This window comes from Lepus europaeus, chromosome 8 (assembly GCF_033115175.1).
Source record: "Lepus europaeus isolate LE1 chromosome 8, mLepTim1.pri, whole genome shotgun sequence".
Taxonomy (NCBI): domain Eukaryota; kingdom Metazoa; phylum Chordata; class Mammalia; order Lagomorpha; family Leporidae; genus Lepus; species Lepus europaeus.
The window spans coordinates 33114033-33133658 of record NC_084834.1 but is presented as its reverse complement, the minus strand read 5'-3'; the positions used below and the strand labels follow the sequence as shown (position 1 = coordinate 33133658).

At 39.0% G+C, this 19626-nt stretch overlaps 1 non-coding gene across 1 annotated transcript; it reads right to left on the bottom strand.

Annotated features, from left to right (window-relative positions):
• Nucleotides 1–1005: 1005 nt before the first annotated feature.
• LOC133766088 (U6 spliceosomal RNA) lies at nucleotides 1006–1112 on the bottom strand. The gene has a single exon (XR_009866645.1). It is a non-coding gene; the product is annotated as a U6 spliceosomal RNA (small nuclear RNA).
• Between the last annotated feature and the right edge of the window lie 18514 nt (nucleotides 1113–19626).

The window sequence follows — 19626 nt, the reverse complement described above, 5'->3', positions numbered from 1 at the left end:
TCTAAAGATTAAATTGTGCATCCTACAGATTCCTTCATAATAGAATTAGTTTCCTACCTTGAAGAGAATAGAGAAATGAAAGAACAAGTTGGGCTTAGAATAGAGAAATGAGGGAGCAAGTCCTAGATCGCTTGCTGACAATAGCAATATCACATGAATACTTAGCAAACCGTTTCAACCATTAGATAACAACTTAAGAAAACATTTACCAGAAGGTCCAATGCCTTCTATAAATTTTAAGAATCATGTATTTGAAAACACCTCTTAAATATCTAACATGGTGTAGTTTGTTTAGCCAGTAAACTTAAGCACAACCATCTAAAATGTTTTTAGTTTCTTTCTACCAACAAGTTTAAAACATACGATACACAGATTCAGGTCCCACAAATTAAAATGTATCTTTGATTCATTTTAGCAGCTTAAATTTATGGACAATCTTATCTATAAGCCATTTAAAATAAAACTCTTAATAAAGTTTCCCCATGTGGACATACAATATGTACACACATATAACATGGCATAGTAGACCAATATAGCAATTTTAATAATAGCTTTTAAAATCTTTAACTCTTTTTGTAGATTGCCAATTGATTTGAATTGCTTTTCCTTTTTAGTAACCTCAGTTAACCATACTTTCTCTCAGTTGGTACTGTTAATACATTATTGGCTTCATCTGTTTACAGAGCCATCCCAAAGTACTGAATACAATAGAAGTGGCTGGAAAAAGTCCATAGGAACCTATAGGAGGACAGCTAAACACAGAACCAACAACGCTTTAGTTTTATGAGCAGCAAATCATATATAACTGTGGATGACAAAAGACTTTAAGTCGCCATGTTTAAAATTATAAACTCATCAACCAACAAGAGGCACTTGCTTACTTCGCAGTATTTTTGAAAGCACCTGTAGGATTTTACAAGTATTTAACCCTTTAGGCCTCTGGGGCTTTCTCATTAAGATAACTATCATGTCTAGTAACACAAGATCATTAGACTTTTTAACTCAAAAAATATGGAACGCTTCACGAATTTGCGTGTCATCCTTGCGCAGGGGCCATGCTAATCTTCTCTGTATCGTTCCAATTTTAGTATATGTGCTGCCGAAGCGAGCACAGCACAAAATATTTTTCATGCCTTCAAGTCTCTGTTTAAACTGACCTATGCTCATTCGCTTACTTGTTGAGTATCCTTGAATGTGTCCATGTGTCAGCTCTTCTGTAAACACTTACCTGATTCTGTAAATACCTATTCACTCCTTTATAGCACCTTGTTGCTAGTTCCATAGTAGCACTTAATATTTGGTATCACAATTGTCACAGGTCTGGTCTTATTAACCCTTCGATGGCAAGGAAGGAACAGCCATCTTTTTATTTCCCACAGTGTCTCAAATAGTGCCAGATACATAGGAGGAATAACAAATATTTGTTATATGGACTAATAAATACATGGGCAGTGAAAAAATAAATCATTAAGTGTTTCTCTGTATCTCCCTATGTGTAAAAGCAGGAGTTACCCCAGAAAGACACAGTAGTTGCTCAGATCTCCATCCCAGTCATCAAGCCACTTGTGGAACATTCCTGTAAAATTCTTGTTTAATTGCATAGAAATAAAAATTCTGCGTTAATGAACTTGTGAAGAAATTGATATTAGACTTTAAAACATGTTTTATTTATGCTTGGTGCCATGCTGGATGGTTTGGGGACAGCAAAAAGAAACAAGGTGTAGCCTTCGCCCATAAAATCTAGGTTAGTGGAAAAGATGAGTTAAAATGAAACAATTAGTGAATTATAGACTAACAAATTGATAATATAGGAATTGTCCATAATTAAGTATTAAGTTATATAATGGCATGAAGCTGTGATGGAACTCAGAAATAAATACATTTATTTTAAAAAGTTTTGTATGCCTACTATTGTAACAGGCTCTGTGCTAGATGCTATGGATACAGAATCTGTATAAGACTGTATGAGTGGCCGGCACCGCGGCTCACTAGGCTAATCCTCCGCCTGCGGCACCAGTACTCTGGGTTCCCGGTTGGGGCGCTGTGTGGGGAACCACAGGCCGGCCGCTCGTGACAACCATTCTCTGCGGCTGAGGTCATGTAGCCTGGCTCACTTAAACCGAAACAACGGACTGAAGTACATCCTGTTTTTCATGCAGGACTCAAACTGAAACAATAGTTTGAGGAACCACATCCTGTTTTTCATGCCCATTTTTAGTAATCGGGCTGTGGACTATGTAAGAGGGACGCCTGGAGAGAGAAAGGAGGAGAGTAAGGAGAGAAGGAATAAAGAAAAGCTGAAAAGCGCATGAAACGTGGTGGATTCTGCTTACTATACGGATCTCGGTCTTGTCGGGAACCCGTAGATTTCCGACAGCGCTGGTTCTGTCCAGGTTGCTCCTCTTCCACTCCAGCTCTCTGCCGTGGCCTGGGAGGACAGTGGAGGATGGCCCAAGTATTTGGGCCCTGCACCTACGTGGGAGACCAGGAAGAAGAACCTGGCTCCTGGCTTTGGATCGGCATGGTGCGCCGGCTGTAGCGGCCATTTCGGGGGTGAACCAACGGAAGGAAGACCTTTTCTCTGTCTCTCTCTCGTTGTCTAATTCTGCCTATCAAAAAAAAAAAAAAGACTGAGTAAGACATTGCTTTCTTATTCAAAAACTCATATGAGTTTATGAAAACAAATTACAAATCTCTAGGAAAATGCACACACACCAGCACACAGCCATTCACACGTTCATAATGATATTGTAAACAATGTTAGATTATGGATCAAGAATGTCTTGTCTGATCTATAGACTTTCTCTAGGAAATATAAAATCATTGAGGAATGGGCAATTGGCACAGCAGTTAAGATGCAACTTGGGATGCCCACATCCCATGTCAGAGTGCCTGGGTTCCGGACCCTACTCCATTTCTGATCCAGCTTCATGCAAATGTGTGCTCCGGAAGGCAGCAGTGATGGCTCAAATACTTGAGTCCCTGCCACCAGCATGAGATTCCCAGATTGAATCCTGTGCTCCTGGCTTCAGCCTAACCCAGCCTGGGCTTTTACAGTCATTTGTGGGAGTGAAGATCTCTATATACCTACCTCTACCTCTCTACCTCTCTACCTCTCTACCTCTACCTCTCTCTCTCTCTCAAATAAAATGAAAATAAATAAAATTATCATAATAAGTAATAAAATTAAATAAAGCAGCCAAGAAGAAATTAAACTTCTCAGCTGTTTTTTTAAGTGCTTTGCTAAAATCTAGGTGTTTAAAAGGAAAAGGTTTATGATTATAGGAAGCAAAAACAGTAAAAGTTTTAAGTTATTAAACAATTTATACCCCATAGAGAAGTAATATCCTATCCAAAGGGGGCAACTTTAGCAGGAAGCAGCCATCCCAATTGTGGGTCTAGCATTGCCTGATTTTGCAATTTTTCAAGAGAAGTCATGAATTCAGACTTTATATGAGAATTTTTGATGTTTAAATGCTGGTGCCATAAAAGAGATAGTTCAATGCCTCCTTACTATTCATTCCTCCTCCTTTCTTCTTAATAGAACCCCAATTTTATTCTAGCTGCAATGTACAAATTATTTTTCTATACTCATTTATTGATGGGATGGCTGATGAGCTGTAAGTTGAGTTTGGGGTAACTTGAAGAGAGAGTTGGGAAGCATACTCCTTTGTTTTGCCCTTGTCTCCTCCTATCTTCATACAGCCTGACATGCCAATATAATGGCCAAGGCTCAGACAGAAATGTAGGACAACTTGAGATGCTTTAGAAGACACTGTGTTGTGGGGATTGTGGAGCACATGGGTGGAGCCCAAGGCCTTGATGACTAGTGCTTCCAAATCACCATGGTTGCCTACTTTCAAACTTTTTTTTTAAGATTTATATTATTTATTTGAAAGTCAGAGTTACACAGAGAGAGGAGAGAGAGAGAGAGATCTCCTATCCGTTGGTTCACTCCCCAGATGGCCACAATGGTAGAAGCTATGCCGATCCGAAGGCAGGAGCCAGGAGCTTCTTCCGAGTCTCCCATATGGGTGCAGGGGCCCAAGGACTTGGGCCATCTTCTACTGCTTTCCCAGGCCACAGCAGAGAGCTGGATCAGAAGAGGAGCAGCCGGGACTAGAACCGGTGCCCATATGGGATGCCGTTGCTTCAGGCCAGGGCTTTAACCCGCTGTGCCACAGTGTCAGCCCCCTCCAAACTTGTTTTACATTAAAAGGAAAAACAAAAAAAAAATCAACCTTTCTCATGTTTCAAAACTGCTTGGAGGAATGGTGTTTGTTTTATTCTATTAATCCATTTTTAACTATTTCATATTTTCTTTTTAATCACAAGGTGAACCAATAAAATCTATCCTTGTTCAACACAGAGCCTACAAGCCAACTATTTATGACTTCTTACTGGGGACCATATATGCATATAAATATGTGTGTGCATATACCTACATGAATACTTCCAAAATCTCACAGAAAATGGAATTAAAAGATTAGTTTATTTTGTTGCCAAACTATTTTGAAATTCATGTGTAGTGTTTTCATGAAATACATTTTCCACTAACTTTTTGAAGACTGCATTTATGCATGAATTTCAAAATTTTTTGTGCCAAAATAAACATTTTGATTTCATTTTCCATGAACTTTTTTTTTTTTTTGACAGGCAGAGTGGACAGTGAAAGAGAGACAGAGAGAAAGGTCTTCTTTTACCGTTGGTTCACCCTCCAATGGCCGCCACGGTAGGCGCGCTGCGGCCAGCGCACCGCGCTGATCCAATGGCAGGAGCCAGGTGCTTCTCCTGGTCTCCCACGTGGGTGCAGGGCCTAAGGACTTGGGCCATCCCCCCTGCACTCCCTGGCCACAGCAGAGAGCTGGCCTGGAAGAGGGGCAACCGGGATAGAATCCAGCGCCCCGACCGGGACTAGAACCCGGTGTGCCGGCGCCGCAAGGCAGAGGATTAGCCTAGTGAGCCACGGCACCGGTATACATAGTTCCTAGCTCTGTCCACTGAGAGACCCAGAGGCAATGACACTTCAGAAGCAATGAACACACCTAACACCCATAAATTGGTTTCCAAATAAAATTTTTCTCAGGGTGATTGAAAGAAGCAGGGCTTTGAGGACAAATGATTCTAGAGCTAAGGCACAGAACACATAAGCTAAGCATGAAACTTTCCTGGCAGAAAATGAGAGTTTTAGAAAATGCTACAGGCATGTTCAAATGATAGGGGCGCTAACATAAAAAAGTACTCAAATTTGGGAAAATTTGAACAAGGAAATAAGTAATGACATTATGTAACTCATAGAATAAACACTCATGAGTTGATACTGCTATAATAATTGAATACATAAATGTGGAAGAAGAATTACAGAATTTCAAAGAATTACAGAGTTCCAATTAAGAATATAAACATCATTTTTCAAATACCTGAATTTTAATATTGCAACCCAGAATCATCAATGGATTGCAAAATTAGTGAGCAAAAGTGCTCTGAGAAACAGGATAGCATCATGGTTTTTATATTTCTTCCCATAAAATATATGAATCACATGGGGAATATAAACAACTCTAAATACAGAGAGCTAGTAGACACCTTGTTAACCTAATGATCAAAATAAACAATCCTTAGTAATAAGACAAATTGACATCATATACCTTCTGATGTTGCACACTGAGAAGGGTATCTTGTCACTTGGATGGTATTTTTTAAATATTTTATTTAAGGTATACAAATGTCCTATGCTTCATATACACAGATTTAGGAACACAGTGTTTCTTCCCACCCTTTTCTCCCTCCCACCCATGCTCCCACCCTTTTTCCTCCTCTCTTTCCTATTCCCAGTCTTAATTTTTACAAAGATATATTTTCAGTTTACTCATAAGATTACCGCTACACTAAATAAAGAGTTCAACAAATAGTATGAGGGAAAAAAACACCGTTCCTCAACAGGACAGACAAGGGCTGTAAATAATCCTCAAATCTCAAAAGGTCAATTTTGCTCATATACATTACCTTTGGTTACCTCAGATCGAGGAAAGCATATGACATCTGTCTTTTGGGGACTGGCTCATTTTACTGAGTATAATGGCTTACAGTTGTATTCATTTTATTGCAAAAGATAATATTTCATTTTTTTAACCACTGAGTAGTATTCCAGAGCATATATATGCCATGGTTTCTTTATCAGTTGATGGAAACTGGGTTGATTCCATATCTCAGCTATTATGAATTGAGCTACAATGAACAAGGGGGTACAGAGCACTCTTTCATATGCTGATTTCTTTCATTTGGGTAAATTCCCAGGAGTGGAATTGGTGGGTCATGTGGTAGATCTATTTTCAGCTTTCTGAGATATCTCCATACTGTCTTCCATAGTGGCTGAATCAGTTTACATTTCCACCAACAGTGGATTAGGGTACATTTGTCCCCACATCCTCGCCATCTTTGTTGTTTCTTGATTTCTGTATCAGAGCCATTCTACCTGGGGTGAGGTGAAACCTCATTGTGTTGTGATTTACATTTCCTAATGGCTAATGATCCTGAGAATTTTTTCATTTGTCTGTTGACCATTTGAATTTCCTCCCTTGAAAAATGCCTGTTCTAGTCCTTTGCTCATTTCTTAACTGGATTATTTTGATGTTGTTGAGTTTCTTGAGATCTTTAAAAATTCTGAATATTAATCCTTTATCAGTTGCATAGTTTGCAAATATTTTCTCCCATTCTATTGATTGCCTCTTCACTTTGCTGCGTTTCTTTTGCAGTGCAGAATCTTCTCAGCTTAATGTAATCCCATTTGTCAATTTGGGCTTTGATTACCTGTGCTTCTGGGGTCTTTTGCAAGGAGTTTTTGCCTACGCTAATGACTTATAAGATTTCCCCAATATTCTCCTCCAGTAATTTGATGGTATCGGGTCATAGATTTGGGTCCTTGATTCATTTTGAGTGGGTTTTTGTGCAAGGCTAAGATTGAAGTCTTGTCTCATACTTCAGCATGTGGAGATCCAGTTTTCCCAGCGCCATTAGTTGAGGAGACTGTCCTTGCTCCGGGGATTGATTTTCACTCCCTTGTCAAAGATAAGTTGGCTGTAGTTGCATGGACTGATTTATGGAATTTCTATTCTGTTACATTGGTCTGTACATCTAGTTTTTTTGTTTGTTTGTTTGTTTGTTTGTTTTTGCCAGTACCAGGCTGTTTTCATTATAACTACTCTGTAGTATGTCTTGAAATCTGGTATTGTGATGCCTCCAGCTTTGTTTTTGTTGTATAAGATTGCTTTAGCTATTTGGAGTCTCTTGTGTTTCCAAATGCATTTCAGCATAATTTTTTATAGATCTAAGAAAAATGTCATTGGTATTTTGATTGGGATCACATTTAATCTGTAAACTGCTTTTGGTTCTATGGTCATTTTGATGATGTTCATTCTTCCAATCCATGAACATGGAAGGTTTTTTTTTTTTTAATTTTTTGTGTCTTTTTCTTTCTTTGACATTTTATAATTTGTATCATAGAGATCTTTGACCTCCTTGGTCAAATTTATCCCAAGGTATTTAATTTTTTGTAGCTATTTTAAATAAAATTGATCTTAGAACTTCTTTCTCAGCCAAAGCATGTCTGTGTATACAAGTCTATTGATTTTTGTGTTTTAATTTTATATCATACCACTTTACCAAACTCCCTTATGAGTTCCAATCATCTCTTCATGGAATCTTTTGGTTCCCCTATATATAGAACCATGTCATCTGCAAATAGGGATAGTTTAATTTCCTCCTTCCTGATTTGTACCCCTTTGATTTCTTTTCCTTGCCTAATGGCTCTGACTAAAATTCCAAGGATATATTTAATAGTAATGGTGAGAGTGGACATCCTCATGTGGTTCCAGATCTTAGTGGGAATGCTTCCAACTTTTCCCCATTCAGTATAATGCTGGCTGTGGGTTTGTCTTAAATTGCCTTGATTGCATTGAGGAATGTTCCTTCTGTACCCAAGTTTGCTTAAGGTTTTCATCATGAAAGGGTGTTGTATTTTATCAGATGTTTTCTCTGCATCTATTGAGATAATCATATGGTTGTTATTCAGTTTGTTAATGTGATGTATCACATTTACTGATTTGCAAATATTGAACCTTCTTATATACTAGAGATAAATCCTACTTGGTCCAGGTGAGCGATCTTTCTGATATCTTGTTGGGTTTGAGTAGCTAGTAGTATTTTGTTGAGGATTTTTGTGTCTATGTTCATCAGAGATATTGGTCTACAGTTCTCTTTCTCTGTTGTATATTTTTCTTGTTCAGAATTTAAGGTGATGCTAGCTTCATAGAAGGATTTTCGGAGGGTTCCCTCCCTTCCAATCATTTTGAATATTTTGAGAATTGGAATTGGTTCTTATTTAACTGTCTGGTAGAATTCAGTAGTGGAGCCATCTGGTCCTGGGATTTTGATTTTTGGGAGGATATTTATTACTGATTCAATCTCCATCTTGCTTATTCTGTTGAGGTTTTCTATGTCTTCAAGGCTCAATTTTGATAGATTATGTGTCCAGGAATCTATCCATTTCTTTTTTTTTTATGATTTTTGGCATATAACTATTTGTAGTAATTCTTGATGATTTTTATTTCTATGGTATTTACTATACATCTCCTTTTTCATCTCTGATTTTATTTATCTGAGTCTTTTTTTTTTAATTAAACTTTTATTTAATGAATATAAATTTCCAAAGTACAGCTTATGGGTTACAATGGCTTCCCCCTCCCAAAACTTCCCTCCCACCCACAACCCTCCCCTTTCCCCCTCCCTCTCCCCTTCCAATCACATCATGATTCATTTTCAATTCTCTTTATATACAGAAGATCAGTTTAGTATATATTAGGTAACGATTTCAACAGTTTGCCGCCATATAGCAACACATAGTGAAAAAAAAAATACTGTTGCAGTACTAGTCATAGCATTAAATAAGAGTGTACAGCACATTAAAGACAGAGATCCTACATAATATTTTTTTTAAAAAATTAATTAATTTTCTATGCCATTTCCGATTTAACATCAGGGTTGTTTTTTTTTTTTTCATTTCCAATTATCTTTATATATAGAAGATCGATTCAGTATATAATTAGTAAAGATCACATCAGTTTGTACCCACGCAGAAACACAAAGTGTAAAAATACTGTTTCAGTACTAGTTATAGCATCACTGCACATTAGATAACACATTAAGGACAGATCCCACATGGGATGTAAGTACACAGTGACTCCTGTTGCTGACTTAACAATTTGACACTCCTGTTCATGGCGTCAGTAATCTCCCTAGGCTCTAGTCATGAGTTGCCAGGGCTATGGAAGCCTTTAGAGTTCGCTGACTTTGATCTTATTCCGATAGGGTCATAGTCAAAGTGGAAGTTCTCTCCTCCCTTCAGAGAAAGGTACTTCCTTCTTTGATGGCCCCGTTCTTTCCACTGGGATCTCACTAACAGAGATCTTCATTTAGGTCTTCTTCTTTTTTTTTCTTTTCCATGGTGTCTTGGCTTTCCATGCCTACAATACTCTCATGGGCTCTTCAACCAGATCCGAATGCCTTAAGGGCTGATTCTGAGGCCAGAGTGCTGTTTAGGATGCCTGCCATTCTATGAGTCTGCTGTGTATCCCACTTCCCATGTTGGATCCTTCTCTCCCCTTTTCATTCTATCAGTTAGTATTAGCAGACACTTGTCTTGTTTGTGTGATCCCTTTGACTCTTAGACCTATCAGAGCCATCGGTTGTGAACTGAAATTGATCACTTGGACTAGTGAGATGGCATTGGTACATGCCACCTTGATGGGATTGTATTGGAATCCCCTGGTACATTTCTAACTCCATCATTTGCGGCAAGTCAGATTGTGCATGTCCCAAATTGTACATCTCCTCCCTCTCTTATTCCCACTCTTAGATTTAAGGGGGATCACTTTTCAGTTAAAATTTAAACACCTAAGAATAATTGTGTGTTAATTACAGAGTTCAACCACTAGTACTAGAACAACAACAACAACAACAACAAATACTAAAAATGATAAAGTATTACATTGTACATCTAGAGTCAGGACAAGAGCTGATCAGGTCATAGTTTCTTATAGTGTCCATTTCACTTCCACAGGTTTCCCCTTTGGTGCTCAGTTGTCGCCGATCAGGGAAAACAAATGATATTTGTCTCTTTGGGACTGGCTTAATTCACTCAGCATGATGTTTTCCAGATCCCTCCATCTTGTTGCAAATGACTGGATTTCATTGTTCCTTATTGCTGTATAGTATTCTATGGAGTACATGTCCCATAGTTTCTTTATCCAGTCTACTGTTGATGGGCATTTGAGTTGGTTCCAGGTCTTAGCTATTGTGAATTGAGCTGCAATAAACATTAATGTGCAGATGGCTTTTTTATTAGCCAAATTAAGTTCCTTTGGGTAAATTCCAAGGAGTGGGATGGCTGGGTTGTATGGTAGGGTTATATTCAGGTTTCTGAGGAATCTCCAGACTGACTTCCATAGTGGCTTAACCAGTTTGCATTCCCACCAACAGTGGGTTAGTGTCCCTTTTTCCCCTCATCCTCTCTAGCATCTGTTGTTGGTAGATTTCTGAATGTGAGCCATTCTCACCGGGGTGAGGTGAAACCTCATTGTGGTTTTGATTTGCATTTCTCTGATGGCTAGTGATCTTGAACATTTTTTCATGTGCCTGTTGGCCATTTGGATTTCCTCTTTTGAAAAATGTCTATTGAGGTCCTTGGCCCATCTCTTAAGTGGGTTGTTTGTTCTGTTGTTGTGGATTTTCTTGATTTCTTTGTAGATTCTGGTTATCAACCCTTTATCTGTAGTATAGTTTGCAAATATTTTTTCCCATTCTGTTGGTTGCCTCTTCACTTTCCTGACTGTTTCTTTTGAAGTACAGAAACTTCTCAATTTGTTGCAATCCCAAATGTTAATTTTGGTTTTGACTGCCTGTGCTCCTGGGGTCTTTTCCAAGAAGTCTTTGCCTGTACCTATATCTTGCAGGGTTTCTCCAATGCTCTCTAATAATTTGATGGTTTCAGGTCGTAGATTTAAGGCTTTAATCCATGTTGAGTGAATTTTTGTGTAAGGTGAAAGGTATGGGTCTTGCTTCAAGCTTCTGCACGTGGAAATCCAATTTTCCCAGCACCATTTATTAAATAGGCTGTCCTTATTCCAGGGATTAGTTTTGGATCTTTGATCAAATATAAGTTGGCTGTAGATGTTTGGATTGATTTCTGGTGTTTCTATTCTGTTCCATTGGTCTATCCATCTGTTTCTGTACCAGTACCATGCTGTTTTGATAACAACTGCCCTGTAGTATGCCCTGAAATCTGGTATTGTGATGCCTCCGGCTTTGTTTTTGTTGTACAAGATTGCTTTGGCTATTCGAGGTCTTCTGTGTCTCCATATGAATTTCAGCATCATTTTTTCCAGATCTGAGAAGAAGGTCTTTGGTATCTTGATTGGTATTGCATTGAATGTATAAATTGCTTTTGGGAGAATAGACATTTTGATGATATTGATTCTTCCAGTCCATGAGCATGGAAGATTTCTCCATTTTTTGGTATCCTCTTCTATTTCTTTCTGTAAGGTTTTGTAGTTTTCATGGTAGAGATCTTTAACGCCCTTGGTTAAGTTTATTCCAAGGTATTTGATTGTTTTTGTAGCTATTGTGAATGGGATTGATCTTAGAAGTTCTTCCTCCGCCGTGGCATTGCCTGTGTATACAAAGGCTGTTGATTTTTGTGCATTGATTTTATATCCTGCTACTTTGCCAAACTCTTCGATGAGTTCCAGTAGTCTCTTAGTAGAGTTCTTTGGATCCCCTAAATAAAGAATCATATCATCTGCAAAGAGGGATAGTTTGAGTTCTTCCGTCCTGATTTGTATCCCTTTAATTTCTTTTTCTTGCCTAATAGCTCTGGCTAAAACTTCCAGAACTATATTGAAGAGCAGTGGTGAGAGTGGGCATCCCTGTCTGGTACCAGATCTCAGCGGAAATGCTTCCAACTTTTCCCCATTCAATAGGATGTTGGCCGTGGGCTTTTCATATATTGCTTTGATTGTATTGAGGAATGTTCCTTCCATACCCAGTTTGCTTAGAGTTTTCATCATGAAAGGGTGTTGTATTTTATGAAATGCTTTCTCTGCGTCTATTGAGAGAATCATATGGTTTTTCTTCTGCAGTCTGTTAATGTAGTGTATTACGTTGATTGTTTTGCGAACGTTGAACCATCCCTGCATACCAGGGATGAATCCCACTTGGTCTGGGTGGATGATCTTTCTGATGTGTTGTCGCATTCTATTGGCCAGAATTTTATTGAGGATTTTTGCATCTATGTTCATCAGGGATATTGGTCTGTAATTCTCTTTCAATGCTACATCTTTTTCCGGCTTAGGAATTAAGGTGATGCTGGCTTCATAGAAAGAATTTGGGAGGATTCCCTCTTTTTCGATTGTTCTGAATAGTTTGAGAAGAATTGGAGTTAGTTCTTCTCTAAATGTCTGGTAGAACTCAGCAGTGAATCCATCTGGTCCTGGGCTTTTCTTTTTTGGGAGGGCCTTTATTACTGTTTCAATTTCTGTGTCAGTTATGGGTCTGTTTAGGTTTTCTATGTCTTCCTGGCTCAATTTAGGTAGGTTGTATGTGTCCAAGAATCTGTCCATTTCTGATAGATTTCCCTGTTTGCTGGCATACAAGTCCTTATAGTAATTTCTGATGATTCTTTTGATTTCTGTGGTGTCTGTTGTTATGTTTCCTTTTTCATCTCTGATCCTATTGATTTGGGTCTTTTCTCTTCTTTTTTTAGTGAGTTGGGCCAATGGGGTGTCAATTTTGTTTATTTTTTCAAAAAACCAGCTCCTCGTTTGGCTGATTTTTTGTAATTTTTTTTGATTCAATCCTGTTGATTTCTTCTTTGATTTTAATTATTTCTCTTCTCCTACTGGGTTTGGGTTTGGTTTGCTGCAGATTTTCTAGATCCTTGAGATGACTTGAAAGCTCATCTATTTGGTGCCTTTCCAATTTCTTGATGTAGGCACCTATTGATACAAACTTTCCTCTTAACACTGCTTTTGTTGTATCCCAGAGGTTTTGGTATGTTGTGCTTTTATCCTCATTAATTCCAGAAAATTTTTGATTTCTCTTTTGATTTCTTCTATGACCCATTGTTCATTCAGGAGCATGTTGTTCAATCTCCATGTGTTTGCAAGTGCTCTGGGGATTCCCGAGTTTCTAATTTCCAATTTCATTCCTTTGTGGTCTGAGAAGCTGCATGGTATGATTCTAATTCTTTTGAATTTGCTGAGACTTGCTTTATGGCCTAGTATGTGGTCAATCCTAGAGAAGGTTCCATGTACTGCTGAGAAGAATGTAAAGTCCTTAGATGTAGGGTGAAATGTTCTGTAGATATCTGTTAGATCCATTTGGGCTATAGTGTCATTTACATCTACTGTCTCCTTGTTGATCTTCTGTCCTGTTGATCTGTCTATCTCTGAGAGTGGAGTATTGAAGTCCCCCAGTACCATTGTATTGGGGTCTAAGTCTTCCTTTAAGTCCCTTAACAAGTCTTTTAAATAAGCTGGTGCCCTGTAATTAGGTGCATATACATTGATAATCGTTATATCTTCCTGTTGAATGGATCCCTTAATCATTATATAGTGCCCTTCTTTGTCTCTCCTAACAGTTTTTGTGGTAAAGTTTATGTTGTCCGATATTAAGATGGCTACGCCCGCTCTTTTTTCATTTCTGTTGGCATGGTATATCTTTTTCCAGCCTTTCACTTTCAGTCTCTATGGATCATTGTTGGAAAGATGAATTTCTTGTAAGCAGCAAAAAGATGGGTTTTGTTCTTTAACCCAATCCGCCAATCGGTGTCTTTTAACTGGACAGTTCAAGCCATTAACATTCAATGTGACTATTGAGAAGGAGTAACTTTGCCCTGTCATTTGCCAAAGATTTTTTCTAATATATGGTTTGAGATTCCTGTAATCTTTTGCTGTGAGGTTTCCTTCCTTTATCTTCTTTCATATTGGTGACCGTGTTTCTGTGTTTCTGTATGTAAGACATCTTTAAGCATCTTTTGCAGGGCTGGACGAGTGGCGACACATTCTTTCAGTTTCTGTTTGCTGTGAAAGGTCTTTATTTCACCTTCATTCACAAATGAGAGCTTTGCAGGATACAATATTCTGGGCTGGCAGTTTTTCTCTCTTAGTACCTGGGCTATATCTCGCCATTCTCTCCTAGCTTGTAGGGTTTCTGAAGAGAAGTCAGCTGTGAGTCTAATTGGAGATCCTCTGAGAGTAATCTGGCGTTTCTCTCTTGCACATTTTAGGATCTTTTCTTTGTGTTTCACTGTGGTGAGTTTGATTACGACGTGTCGTGGTGAGGATCTCTTTTGGTCATGTTTATTAGGGGTTCTATGAGCTTCCTGTACTAGGATGTCTCTGTCCTTCTCCAAACCTGGGAAATTTTCTGCTAGTATCTCACTAAAAAGGCCTTCTAATCCTTTCTCTCTCTCCATGCCTTCAGGAACTCCTAGAACCTGAATGTTGGGTTTTTTAATAGTATCCTATAGATTCCTGACAGTATTTTTTAGATTTCTGATTTCTTCTTCTTTTCTTTGACTCTTTCCTTTCCTGTTCTCTGTCTTCTAATTCTGATATTCTCTCTTGTGCTTCACCCATTCTGTTTTTAAGGCTTTCTAATGCGTTTGTCATTTGATCTATTGAGTTCATTTCATTGTGGTTTTTTGTCACTATCACAGTTTCATGTTCTACTAGTTGTTTCATTTCATTTTGATTCCTCCTTATTATTTCATTTTCACGAGAGAGATTTTCTATCTTGTCCATTAAGGATTTCTGTAGTTCAAGAATTTGTTTTTGAGAACTTCTTAATGTTCTTATCAATTTTTTGATATCTGCTTCTTGCATTTCCTCTATCTCTTCATCTTCATAATCTTGCATTGGCGTGTCTTGTTCATTTGGAGGCATCATAGTGTCTTCCTTGCTCTTGTTACCTCAGCTTCTACGTTTGTTGTTTGGCATGTTGGAGATAATTTATGGTTTTTTGTTTTGTTTTGTTTTGTTTTTTGCTGTGGTGTTTTTTTCTCGTTATACTATGCCTCTAAGTGGGCTGTCTGCTTTGATGGATCCTTAGGGGCTGTGATGGGTGTGGCCAGAGAGCTCTGCTTTATTCTTCAGGTTTAAGGCTGTGCAAAATCGACTCACCCAGATTGTTCACTCCCTTGCTCCTTACTGGATTGCTCTCTCTCTCTCTCTTTTTTTTTTTTTTTTTTTTTGACTCAGTTGGGAAGTAATCCCGAATGGCTGAGTGAAATTGAGGGTAGTTGAAATCTGGCCTCTGTGAGTATTCATTTGATCTACCCCTGGGACCACACAAAGAGTTTACGCAGCCCTCAATGTGTTCTCAAGATTCACCAAGTTCCGAAGTTACTGAGTTTGTGGCTGCGCTTTAGATATGTAAAATGGCTCCTGCTCTTTGTTTTGCTAGTTGAGTGACTAGAGAGGCCTCTGCTTTTCCCCCTCAATGTCTCGGGTTTCTGCTGTCTTTGTCTTACCTCCCTCCCGTTCCCGTGCTGGCAAGAATTTTTGGCTCCTCTCCCGCGGTTGAGTTTCCACGCAGTGGGCTCCCTGTAGGTCCTCTGTGTCACATCCACTAGATCCGGAAGCGTTTCCTCTGCAGTTTTTTTCTTGAGCCTTTTCCTGAGGCTACAGTAATTTCACTTTTATGAAACTTTAATTTCCCAAACTACGGCGCACATCCTCACTATCCGCCATCTTGGCTCCGCCCCCACTATCTGGGTCTTAATCCTCTTTTTTCTTGGTTAGTTCAGCCCATGGTTTCTTTTTTTTTTTTTTTTTTTACTTTTTCAAAAAACCAGCTCTCATTTCACTGATCTTTCATGTAATTTTTTTGTTTCAAATTTATTTTTTTAATTTTAATTATTTCTTTCCTCCCTCTTACCAAGAATGCATAATTCAACATGCATGTTTCTACATGAAGAAATATCAGAGTAACACAATTTGAAAGATGCACTACAAAAATAATTGCATAGAACTCTTAAAAAGTATTAAGATCATAAACAACAAAGAAAATCTGAAGCACTCCCAGATTAGAGGAAACTGAAAGAGCAGGCCAATTAAGTACAATATAGAATTGTCATCTGGATCTGGACCATAAAAAAATGTTTTCATGGGACAAAGAGCAAATATTAATAAAGTCTATAGATTAGTATTATTGTATCAATGTTAGTTATCAATAATCAATTTTTGATTATTTCTATTTGGGGAAGTTGAGTAAAAATCATATGAAACTACTATCTTTGTAACTGCTTTGAAAGTCTGAAGTCATTCTAAAACAAAAAATGAAAACAGTTACTGTGTTAATGGTTAGGCTAATATATTGGCTTTTTTTAATAGAATGGGTTGGGTGATTCTATTTTATATTTGAAAGGTGGAGATAGAGAAAGAGGGTAGAGGAGAGAAAGAGAAAGAGCTTGATCTTCCATTCACAATTCACTCTTCAAATGGCCACAATGGCTGGGTCTGGGCCAGGCCAAAGCCAGGAACCAGAAGCTTATTCTGATCTCCCAGAAGGGTGGTAGGGCCCTAAGGGCTTGGGCCATCTTCTGCTACCTTCCTAGAACATTAGCAGGGAGCTGGATCAGAAGTGGAGCAGCTGGGACATGAACCAGCATCCATATGGAATGCCAGCACTGTAGTGAGAAGCTTAACCTAATACACCACAGCACCAGCCACATAACATTTTGGTTTGTTTATGGACTATGCTATTCATTTCTAATGGACTTCACTATTCTATTTCATACAATATGCCTATAAAAATTTATTTTTCAAAAAAAATTCAAGTACATCCTAATAATGGAAATTTCTGAATTACCAGTGCTATATCAGAGTGAAAAACTCATATCTGTATCTCAAATGTTCTGAAATGACATTGGCTATTAAATGAGGTGGGCCATGGAATGATGTAAATGGAGACTAAGAAAGTTCTATATGGCAATGGTATGACAGAAAGGATAGAAGAGAGGGAGAGTTTGGCAAGGTAACTGTCCATGGTAATGTAAATGAGAGTGGATGAAGATTCGAATATTTGTTGAGAGTTAGGATGGAAGGGACACATCAATGAAATTCACATTTTAAAGTTCAGACTTTGGTATCTGCCTTTGAAAAGCAAGCAAGGAGACACAGATGCTAGCTATCATTGAAAATGGTGGCATCTTGACAGAAATCAGGAAGTTGGGAGGGACAGATGATGAACCCAATTGTGGCCATGTTGAACTTTAAGTAATGACGGAACATTTGGAGATATGGGGCTGAAACTCAGAAGAGAGATTCAAATTGGAAGTACATTTGTCTCATAGCAAAATGTTAATTGCTAAACTCATTAGAATGTATGAATTCTGATGGAATAATTGCAACAAAGAAAATCACAGGAACAGGACTAGAGAGGGGAAAGAGTGGAAAGGAACTCTTCCTAGGATTCTATGCACAGTTGTTGGCAGAAACTGACAGCTTTAATTTAAATATTTTAGCAGACAGCTTTTGGAATGGTACCCCTTTCCTGATGCTATTCCATTTCTGAGAATGGTTGACAGAAGCAGGGCTGTAGTGACCGTAAGTGTTGCAGACACTACCTTGGCTATACCTGATTAGCTCATGATTTAAGAGGATGTAAGCCTGGCCCAAGCAAAGCTAGTTAGTTGTTCCCTTTCTCCTCCCTTCCTCTCCACTCTTTTCCCCTCCCCTCTCCTCTTCTCTTTCTTCTCTTCTTACTGCATTTAAAATTTACAATAAAAACAGATTGCAATTGGGTGAGGCGTTAGCAGTGGTGCCTCAGGGAAAAAGTCAACCAAATCTTATTCCTGAGGTCTCTGAAGCTCACTCCTGAAGATTTGGTTTTCCAGTTCTCCACAATACACTCGGCCTCTTTCCAATAAATGCCATCACTCCTGTTTCCGGGCTTAAGCTATTTCGTTAGAATTAGTTTCTATTACTGCAAACAAAAGACTTAACTTATACCGCAAACATTTAATGGCCATTCCCATGGTGGTATGCAAGCTTTAGCATGAATTTTAACCATGTAAGCATCTTGTTAAACATAGAGTTGAGTTCACTGAGTCTGGGGTGGAGTCTGAGAGTCTGCATTCGTAACCAGCTCCCTGGTGATGTCATTGCCACTGGTCTGAAGACACACTTGAAGCAATAAGGCACTACATAACTTTATCCTTGCTTTCAAAGAACCAGCAGTCTGGCAAGGCAAAGGAACTGTAAGCATTTGAGATAGACAGCTCACAGTGTCACTATGTAGGACAAAATACCCTGCATTGATTTCAGATGGGACTTTGTTTAAACCTACTGTGTGGTCACATGCACATCACCAAGTCAAACTGCATCTCATTTGTGGATTCCAGGATGACTGAGCTGGTCTCTCGCAACACTTGAATTCTATCCATAATGATGGTTAGAATGAATGACGCAAATCGGAGGAATATCCTCTTGGAAAACTGTCATAAATATACAAGCAGAAATGAACTATTTCTGATAAAAAACACACATTTAATGATTTCATAAAACATACACAATGAGGTGTTTGTCATGAAAGTTAAGATGCTGATTGAAACACCTGGGTTCCAAGAGCCTGGGTCTGAGTCCCAGCATCGCTCCTGATTCCAGCCTCCTGATAATACACACCCTGGGAGGCAGCAGGCTCAAGTAGCTGTGTCCCTGCCACCTACAGAGCAGAACTGCGTTGAATTTCTGGCTCCAGGCTTTGGTCTGGCCCAACCCTAGCATTTAGAGAGTGAATCAATGGATGAGAGAGCTCTATTTCTCTGTCTCCCTCCCTCTCCCCCTCTGCCCCTCTTCGCCTCTCCCCCTCTCCCCCCTCCCTCTCCTTCTCTCTTTCCCTCTCCTTCTCCCCCTCTCCTTCTCCCTCCCTCTCCCCCTTCTCTGCCTTCTCCCCCTCTCCCTCTCTCTCTCCCTCTCTCTCCCTCTCTCCCCTTTCTAATGATTAGGTAATTTTTTAAATGCACACAAGATATAGAATGGAAGATAGTTTCATAAATAAAATACCATCTTTTTAAAACTATATGGAGAAAACTAAAAGCTTGAAAATCTTTGCGTTTATAGTTAATTCTAATTTTTTCTTTAGCCCTTTCTGTCTTTTCTACTCCTAACAGGTGTACTATTAGACGAGACCCAGAATCCATGAAAGAATCCATCCTTGTCATCCTTTACAGCCCCAACACTCCCAAGTGCTCCCCCCACAGCCCTGAGCTGGGAATGGCTCCGTCTGCCAACACGCTAGAAGTTTCCTTCTCATGAATAAGCAGTATCTGGAAGTAGTTTGTCCAGTGTTCCTTGAGGTGAATTGAGACCCCTGGGAATCGAGCTACCATTCAATCTGACTGGCCTTCTGCCCAGCTTCTGGTTTTCACCCTAGCTCCCTGCTGGGATAGGAGCCCAGCCCTGAACCCCAGCCAAGAAAGCTGTAGCCCTTGCTCTACTTAATTCTGCCAGCCCAGGAGACAGACACTGCAGCGGTACCAACCACCACTGCCACCCCAGCTCCCCCCAC